The 10,345-nt window shown below is 42.3% G+C and overlaps 1 long non-coding RNA gene across 2 annotated transcripts; it reads right to left on the bottom strand.

The window, feature by feature from the left end:
* Positions 1-1,184: 1,184 nt before the first annotated feature.
* Positions 1,185-9,861, bottom strand: LOC138395800 (uncharacterized). Of its 2 annotated transcripts, XR_011235556.1 has the most exons (5): positions 9,817-9,861; positions 3,080-3,177; positions 2,784-2,958; positions 1,756-2,115; positions 1,185-1,335 (listed from the first exon to the last, which is right to left on the bottom strand). It is a non-coding gene; the product is annotated as an uncharacterized lncRNA (long non-coding RNA). The 2 variants fall into 2 exon arrangements; XR_011235555.1 differs by having other exon boundaries at positions 1,185-2,115.
* Positions 9,862-10,345: the final 484 nt, after the last annotated feature.

The raw sequence follows: 10,345 nt of genomic DNA, 5'->3' as shown, positions 1-10,345 counted from the left end.
ATTTTGACAGTAGGAAAAGCTGTGCGTACGTGGGCTGGCGGGGAGCAGTATGTGGGAAATCTCTGTACATTTCACTTGATTTTGCAGCGAACTTAAAACTGCTTCAAAATATAAAGTCTATGTAAAAAAACTGTTCATTCCAAATTGATATTTTTGTTTTCCTTATTCTATCCTCCTAGTCATTGTATTTCTCCCCTGAAGATTTATAATCCTCTCCAATTTCCAAACCACTCAATTCATTTCGTCTAACGCGGTGAACAGAAAGCGATTCAGGAAAGGGAAGCCGAGTCAGTGGGACGCAACAGGGTTGGTGCATGGACCACGCCTTGCCCAAGAGCAAGAGGATATTTCATGGCACATTTATTCAGCAACCACAATGCAAACAGGCCCGCGTTCCTTCAAATACAATAATGTTTGATATTGTTTAGGCAGCCTCTTAGTGCTCTCTTAAAATAACCCTAATCCCTGCTCTACTCTTCTTACTAACCACATGTTTTGGAAAAACACCATTAGGGTGCAACTGGCACTGACATTTTCCAAATAAAACATTTATTTCTAAAATTATAAATAATCTTGTTTTTCTATTGTAAACACTGGTTTTGTTGGCAAATAGAAATGCGAGTGGCAATTATTGTGGCGAGGCAGTTGGAGCACCCGCGGGGTCTTTTTCTTCACGTTTCCACAGGCCGACAGCCATGGTGCCGGCTTTCCCAGCAGGCCGGAGACCTGGCAAGGCCCTAGGTGTGCTCTCATGGACCTGTGGCAACAAGATGTGCGTCTGCGATGCGGATGCGCAACTCTGAGCTCTTTGAAAGCTCTTCTCTTTTCCCACAGCTGTACCACTGGGATTGTGGCATCGTGCTTGCTCTTCGCTAATACAGCGTTGGTGTAAGGTTATGTCTCACAGTAGTGCGCAGACATTATGGAGGGTGTTTCAGTCATTTATTGCTCCATAGTAAACCATCCCCCAAAATCAGTGGCTTAAAACAACAGTACTTTATTATTTCTCATGATTCTGTGGGTTGACTGGGCAGTGCTGTTCATAACTGGAGTCCCTGATGTGGTTGCGTTCAGCTGGAAAATTGGCTCAGGGGTGGGCTCAACGGGGCCTCTCTCTGCATGTGGTCTTAGGGCCTCTCTTTGAGAAGACAAGCCTGGTCTGCTGTCCCTGCACAGCGTTTGTGTTCCAATAGGGCAAGCCCCAGTGTACAGTGGGCAGCACACACGCTCGTGTCCCAGTGCCCAAAGCAAGTCACGTGGCCAAGTTCAGAGTCAATGTGGGTTGAGAGAGGATAGCAGGAGGCGTGCTTCACCAGGGAACATCCATGTAACAGTCTACCCCAGAGGGAGGAGAAAAATCAGTATTTTCTTACAGTGATTTCGTCTAGCAACCAAGGCATTAAATATGAAAGCGTGATGATTGGGCATATTAAGGGCCTAACATGAATAATAACTAATACATAATGACAATGATAATATGCCAGGCACCGGACTAAACATTTCATATCTATGATGTCACTTAACCCTCCTACCAACTGTAGGAGATCAGTAACATTACTAATCCTCATTTTATGGATGAGAGAACAGATGCCCAGAAATGGAACCAAATAGCAAAAGGTGGGTTCAGATTAGAGTCCAGTGAATACAACTACACAGTCCGTGGTGTTAACACCCACATTACCAGACTCCTACGCAGAATGGCATAACATTTCCCACTGTAGTGAACATGGCATGGCTTTCAAAATTAACCCTTACCGTTAAATTGAAGTCAATCAGCCTGATTCCCAAACCAGGAAGTCAGAGGGGGCTCCTGCAAACACAAAGCTCTCTGCTTGGCAGATGTCTTTCCTCCTTGTCCAAAGACTTCTGCGTTGCTGGCTGACACCTATGTACAGAGCAGTTCTCACTCTCATGTAAGACAGGGCATGGCCTGGCCAGACACCCACCTTTAGGGCCTGGCAATGGGCTGTTCCAAGGAGGAAGAAGAAATAGCACAGGAGAGAGAACATGCCTCCAGGTCACACCACCTGCCCTCGGATCTGACGCCACTCACTTCTCTCTTAGACTCTTTCTTCAGCTTTAGAACAAGGCCAGTCACAGTGTTTGCCAACTGCTCTACAATTTAGGAAAATATTAAATTAGGTTAAGCTTACAAAGTGCTCAATGGTCTCTGGTACGTAACTAAATGGTAGCTATTATTATTAAGATTACGAGTAAGTGGTTTTCAGAACTGCTTTGGGAACTCTGCTGTTTCCTCTCAACTCAGCACACACCGTCTCTGTGGAGGACGTCGTTGCTAGCTTCCGAGAACTATCAACAGAAGCATGTAGACTATCTAGTACCTTCCACATAAGAAATAATTAAAGAAAGATTTTAAATACACTCCTTAGCTTAGCCTAAGAAAATGTGATTCTCAAAAGTATGTAACCATGTCCCCCAAAGTCACATATTATATATCCTGTAAACATATGTGTCAGCTCAACCTCTGTGCTGAAGGCAATAAAATCAAATTGTCTGGGTGAAGAATCCCATTGAATTGTGTTCTTTTTGGCCTAATATTTTGCTTAATTTTATATATTTTTGCGAAAGGAGGAAAATTCAAAAACAATATTGAGTCAAGTGTTTATAGAGGTATAAACACTTTATAGATTTTTTTTCACACACTTTACAAGCTTAGTATTCTTCACATTGCCACAACCACACACAACTAAAGTGCCACATATCCAACAGGCATTGTGTTATGTTTATAAAATGGAAGTGATTAGGGGAGTATCTTATGTTACTGTCTTAGTCTGCTCAGGCTGCCATAAGAAAATACCATAGACTGGATGGCTTAAACAACAGAAATTTATGTTGCACAGTTCTGGAGGATAGAAGTCCCAAATCAGGGTGCCAGCATGGCCTGGTTCTGATGAGGGCTCTCTTCCTGGCTTGCAGACAGATGCCTTCTTGCTATCTCTGCATGGTGGAGACAGAGCAAACTTCGATTTCTTTCTCATCTTATAAGAACATTAATTCCATCATGGCAGCTCCACCCTTACCACTTCCTCTAAACCTAATTACCTCCCAAAGGCCCCACCTTTGAATGCCATCACATTTGGAGTTAGGGCTTCAATGAATTTTATGTAGACATAAACATTTGGTTCTTAACACAAATTCTTCCAGTTCCTTTAAACACTATTGCAAGAAAAGAAAAACATGAAAGATATGAAACTGAAATAATGCCTACAAATTATCTTTTCAATTCTCTATTGCTCTTAGATATCAAGGTCCTATAAAGAACAAAATATAGCTTAGGAAGCTTTAATATGAAATAGGAAGCCTAGGTCCCCATTAGAATGTCTCTTGCTCCAAAACATAAAAATTTCAGTCTTGCTAATAAAGTCTATTTTGAGGGTTTTTTTTTTTCCATTTATGTTCACCTTGAACAAGTAATGAAAGCAACAGACACATTCTGGTACAATAGGAAAAACAGGAGCTGTGATTGTCCGGAATTGAATGCAAATTCCAAGTTCTTCCACTTTCTAGTTTAATGGCCTTGGTGAGTCTCTTTTAATCACTTTAAGACTTTCCCCACATCTGTAAAAATGAGAATCATAATTTCTCCATTAAGAATTATTGTGAGGATTACATGAGTTATTGTATATGGAAATGCTTGGCACTCGGTTTGGCACAGATTAGACATTTGTTAAATTGTTAAATGTTTATTCGTTCTGCATACTCAACAGGCTTTTCTTTTTTAAAACCAATTACCTTCAAACCTGCACTACATTAGAAAAAAGTTCTCACTGAAAGCCGCAATCATTGGTAAATATAAGCCTTTACCTAAAAGCTCTCCATTAAGGAATTAAATTCTTAACAAACGTTAACAGTGTAATTAATTAACAATTGCCTTCCAGACATGGGGCAGGGGAACTAATCATGTATTTCATATTCAATACATTCTGTCCTGCTCTTAGAATTAATCATTAGGTTTTACACCTACGTACAAAACCAGGTCCTGGACTAAAGCCAACTAATGTTTTTTTAGGAGTACGACAGTTAATCCCAAAAGCACACCACAGTGCATTTGCCATGAAGACTGCCTTGTGAGCTTAATCCATCCTCTACCAAAACTTATGAGGTACAGAGTGATCGCCCTTTTCCTTAGTTTTCCTACTAGGTAGATGTCAATCAGGTCATTATAACACAGAGCTATCACAACACTCTCCTTCACAAATGGAGAAACTGCCTCTTCAAGGACTACAAGCCTCTCTCCTGATCCTCAGTTCACTATACACTATATCATGTTACTAAGTCCCTTCTGTGAGCGGCCTCAAATCCTTTTTGTTAATTGAGGGACAAAGGAAGGAGCAGTTTGGAATAGTGGCTATTGTGGATTGGCACTCAACATCCATTTCTCCCTTCTCATAGTGAAGTGTTTTTTTTTTCCAAACTGCCAGTTCCCATCCATTAGTCCGTCATGAAATCAACTCAGCGCGTCAAGACCAGCATTTCTTAATGGAGCATAGAGCATAGCAGCACACAGCCCAGACGAGAATAGAAACCATCAGGGCACATCAAGTTGTCTTGAGAATCTTTTATTTCAGGGAGGCATGTAGATGATTGTGCGTATGTGTGCACAAAATGAATTTTACAGGAGATTATGTCAAAAGTTTGAAAAACACTGTTCTAGCATACCTTTCTGCACCTCCAACACCAGGAAACTACGTACCATGCTTCCCGGAATGCCTTGGGAAAAGATTGCAGATGTAATTAGGGTTTGGCCAGTGAGACGCTCAAGTGTGAGATCTGGAAGACGGGCAGGGGTCACACTCTACTGCCATAGCTCTTCCTATTCTCAAGCATGTGGGGGACACTTTTGGTGCTCTGTGGCATCGTTGGCAGTAGATCCAGCATCTGGTTACTAGATTCATGGGTTCTGAGAGGCAGGGTACAAGGCACGCATTTCCCGGTCCAGATAGCATCTGGTGCAGTAACGTTCTAGAATTAGCAGCAGGAGGGGAGGCACGTTTAAAGCAGTGGCTTCAGGGTCCTGCTAGTATCAATGTGATTCTGGCTTTCTGATTGTAGATGTAGCAGCAGCTCTCCTGGTGGCTTAGTTCTGTGGCGTGCCTTTGGGAGTTGCTATGGAAAAGTTCAACCTCAAGTCTATTTCTTCAGCCCTCATATGATTCTGTAAGCCACTTAATACCCTTATAATATATCCCGTCTTGCCTAAACCACCAGGAGTAGCTCCTAGTCTGCTTCTGTACCCTGTTGCAACTGACACAAAAGAAAAAATAAATCTTTTTCTGGTTGTCAGAATTATACTAAAAACTAGTTATAAATTCCCATGGAGAATTCTGAAAAGATACAGAAAAATGAGTAATCTATAAGTCATGGATATTTTTGGTTTTTTGGGGGGGGGGGTGTTGTGGATCTGTAGCAGCAAACGATCAACAAATTCTTGTTGACTGACTGATGGATAAAACCACATGATGGAAGATAACAAAACGGCTTAGTATCTTCATAACTAGCTGCAAGGAGAATGAATGAATCTCTCTTAGGTCAGGTTTCCTGGAAGACTCTGAAATGGAGATTTGGAAGTAGAGGGTTAGTCGAATTGCACACTTGAGAAGAAAACCTGCAAGAAAGTAAGAAAGAAGGATGGGCAGAGGGGACAGCTGCCCTGTGATGGAGCTGCCACAGAGGCCTGAGCCAATCTTATGGGGAAGGGGGTTCTGAAGCTGAGATGACCCTTCAGGTGACCCTTCCTGCATTGACGGAAGAGGGCCAGATCTGTGTAACCCCTTCATTGACCAGTCTCTGGATGAGAGCTGCCCTTGGAAAGGGTCTGTGACCCAGAATGAGGTAGCTCCCTTCATCAGAGCGCAAGTCCTTGGAGGGCATTTGGCTGTGGGTTCCCAGGAGCCAACAGCTCTGGGCAGCTGCAGAATGAGCGGTTTAGTCCTGCAGGGGGAACCTGGGGTTCACTGCAGCATCTGTTGCAGAGCCCAGACAATCATTTGTCTTTGTCATGTCCTTACAGTTTTTCCTAAATGCCTTGTGAGGACATTTAGTCCAGCCCTATAGGAAAATAGTCAAAGTATGTTCTGAGTATGTAAATGACTTTAAGCATGATAGTAACAACAAAATTCATCTTCCACTTAGCAATACTACAGTTAGGCCTGTTTTTCAAATAGAACTTTGTGAGTCTAGAGCCAGAAAGCATGAGTCCAGGCTCTGTACCTATTCTCTGTTTCCAGGTCAGCAATGGATACAATCTCTCCACTTTTTTTTATTGGCCATTACCACTTGAATAGAATTTTTTTTACACTTTTTACACTACCCTCTTCCCTACTTTCTGCGAGGTCAAGAATTAACCACAAGACTGCCCAAAGGATTGCAGGGGAATGTAGTTTTTGAAATGGAAAACTCATGAGACCAGGGGTCAGGAAACCTGGGGCTTCTACTCAGTTCTGTCAATTCATTCTCTCTTTCTTTCTCTGCCCCCTCAGGGTGTGCCTCCAAGGAGAGACAAAGAGAGAAAGAAGGAGAGCAGTCAGTGGTGGGAACAGAAATGGCAGGACACAGAAAAGCCAGGAAGCATCAGAAAACATGAACAAAGGAAGCCCAGAATAAGCAGAAGTTGAAGCCAAAGGTAGAGAGAAGAGCGGGCAGACGATGCTGACGCCAGCTGAAGCAGCAGGTGCAGAGGCAGAGGGCAGTTGAGTCGTCATTAGGAGATCAAAGAAAACCTGGATTTGTGGGAAAGCTAAGAGGACCCAGCCAGCAGAGCCACTGTGTGCCTTGCACACAGCCCTCCAGGTCTTAGGCAATCAACTATGTCCCAGGGTCCGGGACATCCCACTGTTCTTCACTAAGTTCTGACTGTGAGGTCAAGATTCCCACCCACACTTATATCCACACTTATTCCTGCATTAATCTCTCATTTCATTTTTGTTTCTTACAATCTTAAAATGATCTAACTCAAGTACCCAGAGAGGTGGGAGAAAAACAAGTTGAATGAAAATCACAGAAGCTAATGGAGTAGAAGGAGTTATTTTTTTTTAATGAGAGAGATTTAAATGCTGATGGAACTAAGCCACTAATGAGGGTGAGGGCGACAACATGGAAGAGAGAGGGAAACGATGAGAATGCAAGTGCCCAGGTAGAGCAAATAACCTGAGACAGGGAGAGAGAGGAAGGCAAGGGTGAGTGTGGACACACAGAAGGCTGTATTAGGACATGACATTGAAGGTGTTTGCTGTAATGACTTCTATTTGCTGGGTGAAATGGGAGACAAGATTATCTGCTGAGAGTGAAGAGGAAAAAGACAGGATAACAGCCTTGAGGGAGGGCAGAATATTTGCAATAGTCATTTTGGAAAATGGCAGTCAGATCTACCAGGGAAAACGGTGCGGGATTACCAGCCAGCACAGAGGGCTCAAGAGAGATCAAAGGCCAGGAATTTGGGGTGCCACTTAGCTGTGATTTTATGTGATTTTCTCCAGCCTCATTCAGTGGGGCAGGAAAAGCACCAGAAACATTGGTAGTTGGGATTAATTCAAAGTTGAGGACAGAAGGTTAAGGGAACAAGGAGGTAAAGGTGTTAAGAAGAGAATGATTAAATAAATGAACCATAATATCTTGGCTGGCTCCAGACGGAGTGAAGACTGGCAGGGCTAATAGGGAGGAAATATGAGACTCACGGAAATGCAGAAGCTCAAAGAACAGCGATTTTGGAGTAAGAGGTAGAGGTCTGGGATGATAAAAGTTTGTAAAGATTTACTTTAAGATTTTAGAGGTGGGAGAAGTTCTAGATGATTAGAAGGTCCTGATGTGACCATGTGTCATAGATGTGTGTGCGTGTGTCTGTCTAGCTTCTCTTCTTTTGGAGAACTTTCCCTCTGTCATTACACGTGATCCTGGTTGAACAGATAATCCTAGAGTCTCATCCCACCCCAACTCACTGGCAGGGGTTGGCATGGGATGCAGGCTGCTGAGTTCATCCCCCTGGCTACAGTGATTGGCTCGAGGATGGGTACACAATCAAGAAGAGATGCTCAGGCTCTCTGGGTGCTTGGAGACAAAGAGGCCCTTTTTCTTAGCTCCTGAGTTGTAACGACCACGCAACTGCTTGTGCCCATCTTTCCTAGTGGCATGGAGGAACACCCTTGCAAAAGGAGAAACTGACGCCAACATACAAAGACAAGCAAAATCAAGCCAAGAGGAGAGAGGGAGAGAAGCAAAAAGAATCCAGACAACAATTTTGAATCCCTGGATCTAGCAAAGCTGAAGCTAGTCCACTGCTGAATCTTTCAAATGAGGCTCCAAAATTCTCCTTTGCCTTAGGGTAGTCTAAATGGGATTACCATAACCTGCATTCTAGGGTGTGAGTGGCTGAAATAAAAGGAGATAAAGGTATGAGAGGTGGGAAGGCCAAGGAACTAAAGAAATTACGTCGTGTGCATTGGCCTCGTGGGGAATCAGGTCACCCGAGATGAAGGCAGCACTGCTTCAGACAATAGGGAAGACACCTATGAACCATTTGCTGAAGTCTTAAGTCGGGTGGACAGGCAGGCTGTTAGTAAATAACCACAACGAGGACCAGAAGAAAGCTATATGTAAATATCACTTAGCAGGAGCCTCAAAAGAGTGATGGCTTTTATTTAAAGGCGAAGGAATAACAGTACAAAAGCCACATGGGGAAAGAGAAGTGTAGAGACCCCACTTGCGAACGAGAAGCTACTTGGAATGTGCAATAATGTGGATATAATCGCTAGTGAATAAACTGGGTGGAGCCTTCCAAGCCAACAGTTATATAACCACGAAATGCTTCCCCAGGAAAAATCAGACTCCACTTCTAAGTCCTAACTATTATTCCAATACCAATAATCAAAACTTCCTTAACATTTCTTCAGCCCACCACCCCTGGACCTTGAATCACTTGCTGTTCATTTGTAAAACCAACTATAAGGTAAAACTGAAAATTTAGATAGTTCGAGCTTAAATTTTTTTTTCCTAATTGAGAGATTTTATGCATGTATTTAGTTGTCTCAGACCACGACCAGAATAATAATCTCAGTAGCAATTATCACTCAAGTTTATTTGGTAGAAGAGTTAGTATTAAATATTTTAAAGCCTTATGTAAAAATCACATCGATCTAATGAATTTTATTGGACAATATAAAATATACATGGATATTATAGAAGAAGAACATCTAACATAAAAATTCAGAGCTGGCCTGCCAACTTGGAAATGAATGCCACAGAGGAAAATCCAACGGCCAGCTGGCATTTTAACAAGGAGGAAAATGGCTTTATTAAAGTATTTCCAGTTTTTCAAATGACAAATAGTTAACGTTGCACATAGACTATATACATATACAAAATTTGTTTTTCTCATTTCATATACCCTTTCCACTAGAAGCCCCTAAGGATGATACTCAGACATTTTTAATATTTCTGCATGTGCTAAACATTATTGTGTATACACTTAGGTCATACAGTGGTCATGTTATATAAACATGTACTTGGATAAACAGAATGTAATTTCATGTAATAAAGAGAAAGTACGGTACTAACCACTATGGACCATTTTTAGTCTTTTACATGAATCCTGATATATAATTAATGATAATAAGTCAAAAATGAAAAAAATAATATACTTTGTTTTTAAAACATTATTTAAAATATCTCAGAATAGCATAGAAAATAAATTTACAGAGGAAATAAATCGTTTATTAACGATCGTATTTGGGAAGTGAAAACAGAGAGAAAGTACACAAACAATCCCCCGATACAAACACAGGCACCTGTGGCTGCACTCACGGGTACATGTTCCTGGGCAGAGCAGGGCCACTCCACTCTGGAGCATCTAGACACCCAGTGAAGTCTCATTCTCCACTCAGGGGAACTTCGGGTCCAAAGCAGCAGCTGTGGTCCAAAACTGCATCTTTGGCACACGTGGGTGCCTCCAGAGACTGCAGGCCCACCCCAGAGAAAAGTCAAGGCTGATCTCCTGCCTCTGGCCAGTCCAGCGTGTGTCCTAAGCCAGAGCCACATAGGTGTGTTTACTTACTCGGGAAACGCCTCTTATGCTGTCCTTGCACATGAGGGAGAAGGCCAGGCAGGGATGACCGCCCCCCAGGCAAAGTCTGGTCGCTCTTCCTCTATGCAGTCTGTCTGCCATCCAACTGTAAGTGTCAAACTCGTTTGCTTTCTTTTAGATTTTCCCTTTCTCTCTTTTTTTCCCATCGTCCATTCTATGTTTATTGGATAGTAGTTTTCTTAAAAGATCTTCACTTTTTTCCTCCATTTTATTGCTTTTCTTGTGTGTAGCACTATGGATTCTTGGATT

The sequence above is a fragment of the Eulemur rufifrons genome, chromosome 15 (assembly GCF_041146395.1).
Source record: "Eulemur rufifrons isolate Redbay chromosome 15, OSU_ERuf_1, whole genome shotgun sequence".
NCBI classification, from domain to species: domain Eukaryota; kingdom Metazoa; phylum Chordata; class Mammalia; order Primates; family Lemuridae; genus Eulemur; species Eulemur rufifrons.
The sequence above is the reverse complement of the archived record's forward strand: the minus strand, read 5'-3'. Positions and strand labels throughout refer to the sequence as shown.